The sequence below is a fragment of the Pan troglodytes genome, chromosome 6 (assembly GCF_028858775.2).
Source record: "Pan troglodytes isolate AG18354 chromosome 6, NHGRI_mPanTro3-v2.0_pri, whole genome shotgun sequence".
NCBI classification, from domain to species: domain Eukaryota; kingdom Metazoa; phylum Chordata; class Mammalia; order Primates; family Hominidae; genus Pan; species Pan troglodytes.
Window position 1 is genome coordinate 167,063,778 of NC_072404.2, and position 15,141 is coordinate 167,078,918.

Here is a 15,141-nt window from a genome sequence, read left to right on the forward strand (position 1 = left end):
CCAAAGGTCCATGATGAGTATGGCCTGGTTACCACTGCTGATGATTTGGGGCCCAAGCGCTCTTTATTCAGCAGGTGATAAATCCTGCCAGAACTAGGTCCTTCCGTTCAAGGTAGCAGGTTCCCTTGTAGCCCAGGCTGTGTCTAGAAATGTTATCTGGGACATTTGGTGTCCAGGGTCTGGAATGGGAGCTTCAGGACTTTGCCTGGTGCCCTATTCTGTTGTGGCAGAGCTAGTGTCCAAGTTGTAAGAGAAAATCCTGTTTACTCTTCCGTCTCCTTTCCTCAAGTGGAAGGAAAGAGTCTCCCCTGGAGCTGCGAGCTGCACTGCCTGGGGTTGAGGGAGGGGTGGTGCAAGCACTCCCTTGGTGGTCCTGTTGGTGTCTTACTGGGCTGTGTGCCCTCCAAGTCCATTGGCTCCAAGCCCAGCCCAGCACCAAGACTTGCCCAGGAATTGCAGTCTTTGTGGTCTGGACTGCTATTCAAGTTTATTTTGAATCCCAGAGCAGTTTAGCCCATGGTGGTAAGTCTTGCTGGAACTTGAGTTTCCACCACCAGGATGGGCAATTCCCCTCTGGCTAGAGCTCTAAATGCTTCCTCTGTGGGCGCCAGCTGAATTCTGCCCCCTGTTGCTTTCCACTGTGACAGGGCAGCACTGAGTTCCGATGTGAAAGTCCTACAATCCCTGCCCTCTCCCTCCCCCAAACACAGAGATTCTCTTTCTGTGCCACAGGAATGGAGAGGGGTGGTGTCAGCAATTCACGACTTTATCCTCTTCAGTGCCTCTTGCAGTGATATTATGTTAAAACCATGTGATTGCTCACCTGATTTTTAGTTCTTATGAAGGTGCTTTGTTGTGTGGATTGTTGTTTAATTTGGGAAGATGATTGGTGGAGGCTTCCATTTGGCCATCTGGCTCTGCCTTTCCTCCTAGAATTATATCTGTTTTTTTTTGTTTTTTGTTTTTTGTTTTTTTTTCAGTAGTTTGTGGCAGCTGGGATTTTGACCAGATCCACATTTATTTGGTTGATATGCCTCTTAAGCTTCTTTTTTTTTCTTTGCAATATGTTTGTTAAAGAAATTGGGTTATTTGTCTTGTACAACTTCATATATTTTTAAAATGAATGCTGTTGGGATAAATAGAAAAATATCAAGGCCCCCACCCTCCAATTCTGGTAGACTTTACCTCTTGAGGGATATTAATATGCTCGTGATGGACTAGTTTTGCTTATTTTTAGCATCAAGGAATATTTGGTCTGGCATTTCTTTCTACTTCACATTATGAGAACAGTTGGTTGGTTGGTTTTCCAAACATAAAATGGTATTGTAATTTGGAATATGCTTTTCATACTACTCTGCACTCACCAAAATATTCTGGTATTACTCTCCTCCCCCAAATCACAGATGTAGGGTAGACTCTTCAGAATTTTAAAAAATCATGTTTTCCTTTTCCCCAGAAATAGTATATTTTGAGATCTACTCTGCCTAAGCAAAAATAGGAAATAGAAAAACCTCTCTTTATCCTCAGTGTGTATCACTCGAACTTTTCAAGTTAAATGTTATCAAGCAGTAAGTGTCTGTTCTTCACTCTGACAATTTCTTTGCTGTTCCTTGTAAAAAGTTCTACTGCGCTTTTTGTTGTGGTAAAATATACATAATGTAAAATTTATCATTTTAACTATTTTTAACTGTATAATTGAGTGGCATTAAGTCCATTCACAGTATTTTGTCACTATCACCAAAACGTTTTCATTACCCCAAACAGAAATCTGTAACCATTAAGCAATAATTCCCCATTTTCCCAGCCCCTTTCTGTTTGTGTGAATATGCGTATTCTAGATACCTCATATAAGCAGAATTGTACGGTATTTATCCTGTTGTGTCTGATTTATTTCACATAATGTTTTCAAGATTCATCCATGCTGTAACATGCATTATACTTCATTCTTTTTTATGGCTGAATAATATTCCATTGTGTGTATATATCACAGTTTGCTTATCCATTCATCCCCTAGGATATTGGATTGTTTCCACCTTTTGGCTATTGGGAATACTGTTGCTGTGAACATGTGTTCACAGGTATCTGACCCGTTTTCAATTCTTTTGAGTATACTATATACTCAAAAGTATATTGTATATGTATACACTATATATTTGTATATATTTATACAGTATACCTATATATAGTGGAGTGGCACTGCTGGGTTATATGGCAGTTCCATGTTTAACATATTGAGGAACTGACAAACTCTTCTTCACATTTTAAAAACTGCTTTCTTAAAGATCTTCGTACCTTACTAGTTGCTAAATCTGATGGCTGTACCTCTCTTCTCACCTGTCTTAGCTTCTCTATAAATCTTTGTGGCACCTCACATTGCTGTCGATAGACCCTCTTATTTTTCTGCTTTGTGATCCTTCTCAGGCCCTTCCTGGGTTCTTCCTCCTCCACACAGTCCTTAAATGTACATGTTCCCAGAGGTTAAGTTACTTAAACTCTCCTTTGCTATTATTTTCATGTAACTTAAACTATCCTTTTGATTTTAAACACCTCTCTCAGGCCTACATTTGAACTTGAATCTCATAGGCATTTCCATATCAGTGTTCTCTCAAATGTGACATGTCTAAAACAACATTCATCTTCTGTTAATCCTCTCAAGCCCATTCTCTCCGTGGTCCCTGTCACTAAGGCTTGAAAGCTGTATATTGATTTTATTATCCCTTTGTCCCTTGGGGACCCATGCCCTGTAAAGTTGACGAGTGCGGGCAGTTCTCCTGCTGGTCCTCCTTTGCACTCACTTTCACAGTTCTAAATCATGCTATGAGAGCGTCTTTCTTGAATTTTTCTAACTATATTTCTTGGTTCTAGATTTTTTTCCCCTCTGTTCCAAATCATTTTCCACACAGCTGCTAGAATTTTCTCCCTAAGATATATTTGCTTAAAGACAATACCCCTTTTGCATGCAGAACAAGTTAATTCTTCTCATCCTCAGAATTAGATCCCCTTCCTGTCTTCATATAATTTTTTTTTCTTTTTTTTTTTTATTATACTTTAAGTTTTAGGGTACATGTGCACATTGTGCAGGTTAGTTACATATGTATACATGTGCCATGCTGGTGCGCTGCACCCACTAACTCGTCATCTAGCATTAGGTATATCTCCCAATGCTATCCCTCCCCCCTCCCCCCTCCCCACCACAGTCCCCAGAGTATGATATTCCCCTTCCTGTGTCCATGTGATCTCATTGTTCAATTCCCACCCTTCCAGTAACCTTATCCTGCTCTGTGATTCATCTGTATTCATTACTACAGCCAATCATTCTACTTGCTTTTCTCTTTGGAAAACTGAAAATGTACAGGTTGCAGTTTCCCAAGACTTGAACTTTCTCCTTGAAATATTTCAGTATTTGGCCACTGGAATTTTAATCCTTAAAGCCAACACTTAAATCTCAACTTATCTAAGAAATCATCTTCAAATGTTTCAGACAAAATTAATGTCTGCATCCTCATTCCATATAGTTTGCTTATATCTTTATTGTAGCACACTTTGAAGTTTGCTTCAGGATATGCTAAAGTTTTCCACCTGATTTATTATTTCTTTACGATTTTTTTCCTTAGAGAAAAAGATTACCGACCAAAATGTGTAACGGTTTCCGAGGCCCTCATGATGTTGTCAGACTGCTTTTAAAAAGCTGTCTGCACTTTGGCTGGGTGGCTCAAGCCTATAATCCCAGCACTTTGGGAGGCCAAGGTGGGAGGATCACTTGAGGCCAGGAGTTTGAGACCAGCCTGAGCAACATAAAATAAATAAATAAACCTTTTGTCTGCACAAAAATAAATAAATAAACCTTGCAATTTATAATTTCATCATTGATAAGTGTATCATTTAACTACTATACTTTGAATGTAAGTATTTAGAAAAACTTTCCTAGTTTTTGTTAGAAAATAGTATCTTGTTTTTATTTGCTTGTTTTTGCTAATTATTGAGACTGAAGACTTTTCCAATGTATTTCCTTGTATGTTTCTCTAGTGAATAGTCTTTTTTATATACTTGTTCCATTAATCTAATACTTTATTCATTTATCTAATCCCATGACTCATTTGCTATAGATATTTTTTCTATTTTTGTCCTTTTGCTTTTTAATTTTGGCCATCACCTTTTGACTTATAGTAATAGCTTTAATTGATTTTTAAGATTAATATTTGTAAATGTTTTCTTTAGTTTTCAATATATTTTTAGAAACTTGGAAAGAGTTGGTAAAAAGACAAGGGAACTTCATTATAAATTGTATTTTAAAAGAGAAAGCATATATTATCCTTACAATCTATTGATCAGTTAACTTAAAAATCTTCAGGATAGTAAAAAGGTCTACCTCACTTTTTTTTTTTTTTTTTTTTTTTTTTGCTCCTTCCTGTACACCTTCCTGCACAGTGATCTTTCCGGTTTTTTTGATTGTGGTAAAATGTAGATAACATGAAGTTTATAGTTTTAATGAATTTTTTTCTTTTCTTTTTTTTTTTTTTTGAGGCAGGGTCTCATGCTGTTTCCCTGGCAGAAGTGGTGCAGTGGCTATGGTCATGGCTTACTGCAGCCTTGATTTAGTGGGCTCAAGTGATCCTTCTGCTGCAGTCCCCTGAGTAGCTGGGAACAGAGGTGCACACCACCATGTCTGGCTAATTTTTTTTTTTTTTTGTACTTTTGTAGAGACAGGGTTTCACCATGTTGCCCAGGCTGGTCTTGAACTCCTGGGCTCAAGCGATCCGCCCACCTCAGCCTCCCAAAGTGCTAGAACTACAGGCGTGAGCCACTGAGCTTGGCATGTTCATGTTACTCAATCCCTGAGCCTATTCATGCTATTGGAAAGGTTGCTGTGTTTGTTAGGGTTCTCCAGAGAAACAGAACCCATAGGATGTGTGTATACACACACACAAATGCACACGCACAGATTTATTTTAAGGAACTGACTTAAACAATTGTTAGGAGTGTGTGGAGACTAGCAAATCTGAAATCTGTGGAGCAGGCCAGAGACACTGGGAGGAGTTGCTGTTGCAATTTGAGTCCAAAGGCAGCGCGGGGGCAGAATTCCATTGGTATGTGTTCAGATTTCCTCCTCTTATAAAGACACCAGTCCTATTTGACTAGGGCTCAGCCTAATGGCTTCATTTTAATTTAACTATTCTTTAAAGACTCTATCTGTAAATACAGTTACACTCTGAGGTACTGGGGGTTAGGACTTCAACATGAATTTTTAGGAAAACACAATTCATCCCATAAAAGATGCCAAATAATCTCCTGTGGGATGGAGTGGGAGGAAGCAAACCAGCAGATATTTTCTTAAACTCATTTATGGAATTCATAATTTTGTATGAAATGCATTTTATAAATGGCTAGCAATTCACTTTTATTATCTGATGTTATATTTATAAATTGCTAGGTAATCTATTCTGTCTCCAAAGTGTTTCCAGAAAATTCTGACTTCTCATTTCATAATAAGTTACGAGGTATTTGGTATATATAAAGCGTGTGTGTGTGTGTGTGTATATATATATATGTATACATATATATATACATATATATATACACATATATATGTATATATATATGTATACATATATATATACACACAAAGTACCAGGTATTTGGTACTTTTTGTTAAGAGGATACTTTTTAAATTAAATATTTCTCAAAAACTAGAATTGGTGCTTATTACTATCTTATTCTATAAAGTATATAAACTCAATATTGAATCTTACAAAAATATTAAAGTCATTAGCATTTCCTTACCGACAAGATTGGACTTCTAAAATTTTGCATCATGGGAACTAAAAATTCTTCTTTTTAAAATAAAACATTTTGTTTTGTGGTAATTGTAGATTCACATGTAATTATAAGAAATAATATCAAGAGATCTTGTGTACCCTTTACCTAATTTCCCCCAATGGTAATATCTTGCAAAAGTATACTGTAATATTAAAACCAGAATATTGACGTCCTACACCCATCTTCCCCCTTCCACAACCCCCCAAATCCCTGTTGTCCTCAGTTCATGGAAATCACTAATTTGTTCTCTGTTTCTATAATTTTGTCATGTGAAGGATGTTATATAAATGGAATCATACAGTAAGTAAGCTTTTAGGATTAGATTTTTTCAGTCAGCATAATTCCCTTGATTCATCCAAGTTGTCACATTTATCGGTAGTTTGGAAAATGCCGTTTAGAGTCCCAGCCCCAGCATCACAGAACAGGGTTTCTGAGACTTGGCACTATGGACATTTGGACCAGATAATTCTTTGTTTTTGAGGACTGTTCTGTGCATTTTAGGATGTGCAGCATCCGGGGCATTTACCCAATGGATGTTAATAGGATCTCGCCAGGTATGGCAACCAAAAATGTCTTCAGACATTGCCTAAAGTTCCCGCGAGTTGCCACGTTTTCCCAGAAACTACCAAGTATCCTATCCCTTGGGTGAGAACCACTGGAGTAGAGTATAGAAAGTGGACTTGGAGTGAAGAGACTACAACTTAACCACTGGCAAAATCCATCCTCAGACTACTCTGCATGTCTACACACCCTGCTACACACATGTCCATGGGAGCATTCCCTTACCTAGAGACTACATTGTAACATTACAATGAAATTTGTATTAAATAATGAAGAAGCAGAAGTAAAAAGAAAATAGTTAACATATACAGAGACACACACCAAACCCATGAGAATGGACTCTGGAGGCTGTGTCCTTTGACTCCATGGACAAGACTCAACTAAATCATGTGGACACATTATAACCTCTAGAAACCAATATGCATACAGAACCCTGCACCTGGGTGTCAGGTGTCAGCGTTAAAGGAACGGTAGTTTGTTGGGTCAGATACTTTTTTTTTTTTGAGACAGATTCTTGCTTCATCTACTCAGGCTGGAGTGCAGTGCATGATCACTTGGCTCACTGCAGCCTTGACCTCCCCAGGCTCAAGTGATCCTTCCACCTCAGCCTCCCAAGTAGCTGGGACCACAGGTGTGTGCCAGCATGCCCAGCTAATTTTTTTTTTTTTTTTTTGGTGTTCTTTGTAGCGACAGGGTTTTGCGATGTTGCCCAGGCCAGTCTTGAATTCCTGGGCTCAAGCTGTGTGCCTGCTGGGCCTCTCAAAGTACTGGGATTACAGGCATGAGCCACTGCACCTAGCCCAGATACTTTCTTTTTTTTTAAAAAGCATATCATGGAAATTTTCAGACATGAAAAAAGTAATAGATTTTTAAAAATCTATTAGTAATTTTTTTTAAAACTATAGCCCTGCCCTTCTTGGTTAATTGAAGCAAATCTCAGATATTAGATGGTTTTTCCTTTTTTTTTTTTTTTTGAGATGGAGTTTCACTCTGTTGCCCAGGTTGGAGTGCAGTGGTGCCACCTCGGTTCACTGCAACCTCCGCCTCCCAGGTTTGAGCTATTCTCTTGTCTCAGCCTCCTAAGTAGCTGGGATTACAGGCGCCTGCTACCATGCCCGGCTAAATTTTGTATTTTTAGTAGAGATAGGGTTTCACCATGTTGGCCAGGCTGGTCTCAAATTCCTGACCTCAAATGACCCACCGGCCTCAGCCTCCCAAAGTGCTGGGATTGTAGGTGTGAACCACCGTGCCCGGCCAGAATTAGATGATTTTAGTGATGCAAAATAATCTATGTCCTGACCCCCGTTCTTTTTAAAATAAACTTTTAGTTTTAGCGTAGCCTTAGATTTACAGAATATTGTGAAGATAGTAGAGAATTCCCACATATCCCATATCCAATCTCCCCTGTTATTAACATCTTACATTAATATGGTACGTTTATTTCAGTTAATGCTAATGTCCATACTGTATTCAGATTTTCTTAGTTTTTACCTAATGTGCTTTTGCTGTTCTAAGAACAGTAGGTAAAAGCTAAGGCTCTCATGCAGGATACCACACTGTATTTGGTCATTATGTCTCCTTAGGCTCTTCTTGGCTGTGACAGTTTCTCACACTTTCCTCGTTTTTGATGACCCTGACAGTTTTGAGAAATACAGGCATATGCTGGTGATACTGTGGGTTCGGTTCTGAGCCACTGCAATAAAGGGACTATCACAAAGTGAATCACACACATTTTTTGGGGGGGGGTGCATATAAAAGTTATGTTTACACTATACCGTAGTCTTTTAAGTGTGCAATAGTATTATAGCTTAAAAAAAAAAGCCCAATGTGCATGCCTTAATTTTAAAAATGCTTTATTGTTCAAAAATGCTAATGATCATCTGAGCCTTCAGTGAGTGGTAATGTTTTTGCTGGTGAGAGTCTTGCCTTAACATTGATGCCTGCTGATGCTTCCTGAAGGTTAGGATGGCTGTGGCAAGTTCTTTTTGTTTTGTTTTGTTTTGTTTTTTTGAGATGGAGTCTTGCTCTGTTGCCCAGGTTGGTGCCATCTTGGCTCACCGCAACCTCTGCCTCCCAGTTCAAGCGATACTCCTGCCTCAGCCTCCCGAGTAGCTGGGACTACAGGCATGCGTCACCATACCCGGCTAATTTTTTTGTATTTTTAGTAGAGATGGGGTTTCACCATGTTGGCCAGGCTGGTCTCAAATTCCTGACCTCAAATGATCGGCCTGTCTCGGCCTCCCAAACTGCTGGGATTACAGGCGTGAGCCACTGTGCCTGGCCAAGTTCTTAAAATAAGACAGAAGTAAAGTCTGACTCATCGATTGACTTTCCATTCATGAAAGATTTTTCTGTAGCTGTTTGATAGCAATTTACCCACAGTAGAACTTCTTTCAAAATTAGAGTCAATCCTCTAAAACCCTGCTGCTACTTTATGAACTAAATTTAGTAATATGCTTTTTGTTATCGTTTCAACAGTGTTCACAGCATCATCACCAGGAGCGATTCCATTTCAAGAAACCATTTATTTGCACATCCATATCTTCCGTCTCTATTTCTATTTCTGGTTCTCCTGCTATTTCTACCCTATCTGCAGTGACTTACTCCACTGAAGTCTTGAACCTGTCGGTCATCTGTGAAGGTTGGAACCAACTTCTTCTAAACTCCCGTTAATATTGACATTTTGTAGTTCTGGCAAATGTAGAATAAAAAAAAAAATGCTATTTTGACCTCCTCTAATGAATGGGTTTTTGTTGTTGTTGTTTTGTGAGATACAGTTTTGCTTTGTCACCCAGGCTGGAGTGCAGTGCTGCAGTCATAGCTCACTGCAGCTTCAAACTTCTGGGTTCAAGCAGTCCTCCCACCTCAGCCTCCCGAGTTGTTGGGACTACAGGCATGTGCCACCATGCCCAACTTTTTTTTTGTATTTTTTTTTGTAGCAATTGGGTCTCACTCTGTTGTCCAAGCTGGTCTTGAACTCTAGGCCTCAAGTAACCCTCCCACCTCCACCTCCGAAAGAGTTGGGATTACAGGCATGAGACACCATACCTGGCTATAAATGTTCTTAATGGCATCTAGAATGATAAAGCTTTTCCAGAAAGTTTTCAATTTATTTTGCACAGATCCACCAAAGGAATCACTGTCTGTGACAGCTGTAGTCTTATGCAATTTATTTCTTAAATAATTAGACTTGAAAGTAGAAATTACTCCTTGATCCATGGGCTGCAGAATGGACAGTGTGTTAGCAGGCATGAAAACAACATTTATCTCCTTGTATATATCCATGAGAGTTTTGGGGTGACTAGGTATGTTGTCAGTGAGCAGTGATATTTTGAAAGCAATCTTTCTGATTAGTAGGTCTCAACAGTGGGCTTAATATATTCAGTAAATCATGCTGTAAAACAGATGTTCTGTCATCCAGGCTTTGTTGTTCCATTTCTAGAGCACAGGCAAGAGTAGATTTTGCATAATTCTTAAAGGCCCTGAGATTTTCAGAATGGTAAGTGAGCAATGGCTTCAACTTAAAGTCACCAGCTGCATCAGCCCCTAACAAGAGAGTCACCCTATTTGGAAGCCGGACATTGATATCTCTAGCTATGAAAGGTTCTAAATGGCATCTCCTTCCAATAGACGGCTGTTTGGTCTACATTGAAAATATATTGTTTAGTGTAGCCATCCTCATCAGTGATCTTAGCTAGATCTTTTGGATAACTTGCTGCAGCTTCTCCGTCAGCACTTGCTGCCTCACCTTACACTTTTATGTTGTGGAGATGATATCTTTTTAAACCTCATGAGCAATTCTTTGCCAGTTTCAAACATTTCTTCTGCAGCTTCCTTACTTTTCTCAGTCTGCATAGAACTGAAGAGAATTAGGGACTTGCCCTAAGACTGGTTTAAAGGAATGTTTTGGCTGGTTTGATCTTCTCTCTGGAGCACTAAAGCTTTCTCCATATCCGCATTGATGCTGTGTCACTTTCTTATTCCTGTGTTCACTGGCATAGCACTTTTAATTCCCTTCAAGAATTTTCCTTTGCGTTCACAACTTGGCTGTTTGGTGCAAGAGGCCTAGCTTTCAGCCCATCTTGGCTTTCCACATGCCTTCCTCACTAAGCTAAATCACTGGTAGTTTTTTTTTATATATATATACTTTAATTTCTAGGGTACATGTGCACAACGTGCAGGTTTGTTACATATGTATACATGTGCCATGTTGGTGTGCTGCACTCATTAACTCGTCATTTACATTAGGTATATCTCCTAATGCTATCCCTCCCCCCCTCCCACCCCACGACAGACCCCGGTGTGTGATGTTCCCCTTCCTGTTTCCAAGTGTTCTCATTGTTCAATTCCCACCTATGAGTGAGAACATGCGGTGTTTGGTTTTTTGTCCTTGCAGTAGTTTGCTGAGAATGATGGTTTCCAGCTTCATCCATGTCCCTACAAAGGACATGAACTCACCCTTTTCTATGGCTGTATAGTATTCCATGGTGTATATGTGCCACATTTTCTTAATCCAGTCTATCATTGATGGACATTTGGGTTGGTTCCAAGTCTTTGCTATTGTGAATAGTGACACAGTAAACATACGTGTGCATGTGTCTTTATAGCAGCATGATTTATAATCCTTTGGGTATATACCCAGTAATGGGATGGCTGGGTCAAATGGTATTTCTAGTTCTAGATCCTTGAGGAATCGCTACACTGTCTTCCACAATGGTTGAACTAGTTTACAGTCCCACCAACAGTGTAAAAGCATTCCTATTTCTCCACATCCTCTCCAGCACCTGTTGTTTCCTGACTTTTTAATGATCGCCATTCTAACTGGTGTGAGATGGTATCTCATTGTGGTTTTGATTTGCATTTCTCTGATGGCCAGTGATGATGAGCATTTTTTCATGTGTCTATTGTCTGCATAAATGTCTTCTTTTGAGAAGTGTCTGTTCATATCTTTCGCCCACTTTTTGATGGGGTTGTTTGTTTTTTTTTTTGTAAGTTCGTTTGAGTTATTTGTAGATTCTAGATATTAGCCCTTTGTCAGATGAGTAGATTGTAAAATTTTTCTCCCATTCTGTAGGTTGCCTGTTCACTCTGATGGTAGTTTCTTTTGCTATGCAGAAGCTCTTTAGTTTAATTAGATCCCATTTGTCAATTTTGGCTTTTGTTGCCATTGCTTTTGGTGTTTTAGACATGAAGTCCTTGGCCATGCCTATGTCCCGAATGGTATTGCCTAGGTTTTCTTCTAGGGTTTTTATGGTTTTAGGTCTAACATTTAAGTCTTCAATCCATCTTGAATTAATTTTTGTATAAGGTGTAAGGAAGGGATCCAGTTTCAGCTTTCTACATATGGCTAGCCAGTTTTCCCAGCACCATTTATTAAATAGGGAATCCTTTCCCCATTTATTGTTTTTGTCAGGTTTGTCAAAGATCAGATGGTTATAGATGTGTGGTATTATTTCTGAGGGCTTTGTTCTGTTCCATTGGTCTATATCTCTGTTTTGGTACCAGTACCATGCTGTTTTGGTTACTGTAGGCTTGTAGTATAGTTTGAAGTCAGATAGCATGATGCCTCCAGCTTTTTTCTTTTGGCTTAGGATTGTCTTGGCAATGTGGGCTCTTTTTTGGTTCCACATGAACTTTAAAGTAGTTTTTTCCAATTCTGTGAAGAAAGTCATTGGTAGCTTGATAGGGATGGCATTGAATCTATAATTATCTTGGGCAGTATGGCCATTTTCACGATATTGATTCTTCCTATCCATGAGCATGGAATGTTCTTCCATTTGTTTGTGTCCTCTTTTATTTCATTGAGCAGTGGTTTGTAGTTCTCCTTGAAGAGATCCTTCACATCCCTTGTAAGTTGGATCCCTAGGTATTTATTCTCTTTGAAGCAATTGTGAATGGGAGTTCACGCATGATTTGGCTGTTACTGATGTATAAGGATGCTTGTGATTTTTGCACATTGATTTTGTATCCTGAGACTTTGCTGAAGTTGCTTATCAGCTTAAGGAGATTTTGGGCTGAGACGATGAGGTTTTCTAAATATACAATCATGTCATCTGCAAACAGGGACAATTTGACTTCCACTTTTCCTAATTGAATACCCTTTATTTCTTTCTCCTGCCTGATTGCCCTGGCGAGGACTTCCAACAGTATGTTGAATAGGAGTGGTGAGAGAGGGCATCCCTGTCTTGTGCCAGTTTTCAAAGGGAATGCTTCCAGTTTTTGCCCATTCAGTATGATATTGGCTGTGGGTTTGTCGTAAATAGCTCTTACTATTTTGAGATACATCCCATCAATACCTAATTTATTGAGAGTTTTTAGCATGGAGGGCTGTTGAATTTTGTCAAAGGCCTTTTCTGCATCTATTGAGATAATCGTGTGGTTTTTGTCTTTGTTCTGTTTATATGGTAGATTATGTTTATTGATTTTCATATGTTGAACCAGCCTTGCATCCCAGGGATGAAGCCCACTTGATCATGGTGGATAAGCTTTTTGATGTGCTGCTGGATTTGGTATGCCAGTATTTTATTGAGGATTTTTGCATCGGTGTTCATCAGGGATATTGGTCTAAAATTCTCTTTTTTTGTTGTGTCTCTGCCAGGCTTTGGTATCAGGATGATGCTGGCTTCATAAAATGAGTTAGGGAGGATTCCCTCTTTTTCTATTGATAGGAACAGTTTCAGAAGGAATGGTACCAGCTCCTCCTTGTACTTCTGGTAGAATTCAACTGTGAATCCATCTGGTCCTGGACTTTTTTTTGTTGGTAGGCTATTAAGTATTGCCTCAATTTCAGAGCCTGTCATTTTTCTATTCAGGGATTCAACTTCTTCCTGGTTTAGTCTTGGGAGGGTGTATGTGTCCAGGAATTTATCCATTTCTTCTAGATTTTCAGTTTATTTGTGTAGAGGTGTTTATAGTATTCTCTGATGGTAGTTTGTATTTCTGTGGGATTGGTGGTGATATCCCCTTTATCATTTTTTATTGCATCTATTTGATTCTTCTCTTTTTTCTTCATTAGTCTTGCTAGCAGTCTATCAATTTTGCTGATCTTTTAAAAAAACCAGCTCCTGGATTCATTGATTTTTTTGAAGGGTTTTTTGTGTCTCTATCTCCTTCAGTTCTGCTCTGATCTTGGTTATTTCTTGCCTTCTGCTAGCTTTTGAATGTATTTGCTCTTGCTTCTCTAGTTCTTTTAATTGTATGTTAGGGTGTCAATTTTAGATCTTTCCTGCTTTCTTTTGTGGGCATTTAGTGCTATAAATTTCCCTCTACCCACTGCTTTAAATGTGTCCCAGAGATTCTGGTATGTTGTGTCTTTGTTCTCATTGGTTTCAAAGAACATCTTTATTTCTGCCTTCATTTCATTATGTACCCAGTAGTCATTCAGGAGCAGGTTGTTCAGTTTCCATGTAGTTGAGCGGTTTTGAGTGAGTTTCTTAATCCTGAGTTCTAGTTTGATTGCACTGTGGTCTGAGAGACAGTTTCTTATAATTTCTGTTCTTTTACATTTGCTGAGGAGTGCTTTACTTCCAACTATGTGGTCAATTTTGGAATAAGTGCGATGTGGTGCTGAGAAGAATGTATATTCTGTTGATTTTGGGTAGAGAGTTCTGTAGATGTCTATTAAGTCCGCTTAGTGCAGAGCTGAGTTCAATTCCTAGATATCCTTGTGAACTTTGTGTCTCATCGATCTGTCTAATGTTGACAGTGGGGTGTTAAAGTCTGCCATTATTATTGTGTGGGAGTCTAAGTCTCTTTGTAGGTCTCTAAGGACTTGCTTTATGAATCTGGGTGCTCCTGTATTGGGTGCATAGATATTTAGGATAGTTCGCTCTTCTTGTTGAATTGATCCCTTTACCATTATGTAATGGCCTTGTCTCTTTTGATCTTTATTGGTTTAAAGTCTGTTTTATCAGAGACTAGGATTGCAACCCCTGCCTTTTTTTGTTTTCCATTTGCTTGGTAGACCTTCCTCCATCCCTTTATTTTGAGCCTGTGTGTGTCTCTGCACATGAGATGGGTCTCCTGAATATAGCACACTGATGGGTCTTGACTCTTTATCCAGTTTGCCAATCTGTGTTGTTTAATTGGAGCATTTAGCCCATTTACATTTAAGGTTAATATTGTTATGTGTATTTGATCCTCTCATTATGATGTTAGCTGGTTATTTTGCTTGTTTGTTGATGCAGTTTCTTCCTAGCATTGATGGTCTTTACAATTTGGCATGTTTTTGCAGTGTCTGGTACCGGTTGTTCCTCTCCATCTTTAGTGCTTCCTTCAGGAGCTCTTGTAGGGCAGGCCTGATGGTGACAAAATCTCTCAGCATTTGCTTGTCTGTAAAGGATTTTATTTCTCCTTCACTTATAAAGCTTAGTTTAGCTGGATATGAAATTCTGGGTTGAAATTTCTTTTCTTTAAGAACGTTGCATATGGTCCCCACTCTCTTCTGGCTTGTGGAGTTTCTGCCAGGAGATCCGCTGTTAGTCTGATGGGCTTCCCTTTGTGGGTAACTCGACCTTTGTCTCTGGCTGCCCTTAACATTTTTTCCTTCATTTCAACTTTGGTGAATCTGCCAATTATGTGGCTTGGAGTTGCTCTTCTCAAGGAGTATCTTTGTGGCGTTCTCTGTATTTCCTGAATTTGAATGTTGGCCTGCCTTGCTAGGTTGGGGAAATTCTCCTGGATAATATCCTGCAGAGTGTTTTCCAACTTGGTTCCATTCTCCCCGTCACTTTCAGGCACACCAATCAGACGTAGATTTGGTCT

The 15,141-nt window shown here is 39.1% G+C and overlaps 1 protein-coding gene across 5 annotated transcripts in view; it reads left to right on the top strand.

The window, feature by feature from the left end:
- Positions 1-15,141, top strand: part of GALNT11 (polypeptide N-acetylgalactosaminyltransferase 11) — a 97,451-nt gene that overhangs the window by 24,643 nt on the left and 57,667 nt on the right. For 2 of the 5 annotated variants that reach the window (XM_016945873.4, XM_054655388.2), the window contains exon 2: positions 8,857-9,019. The exons of the other annotated variants lie outside the window; for them this stretch is intronic. The gene's annotated coding sequence lies outside the window, so the exon portion shown is untranslated. The remainder of the gene's footprint in view (positions 1-8,856; positions 9,020-15,141) is intronic. 5 annotated transcript variants of the gene reach the window in all.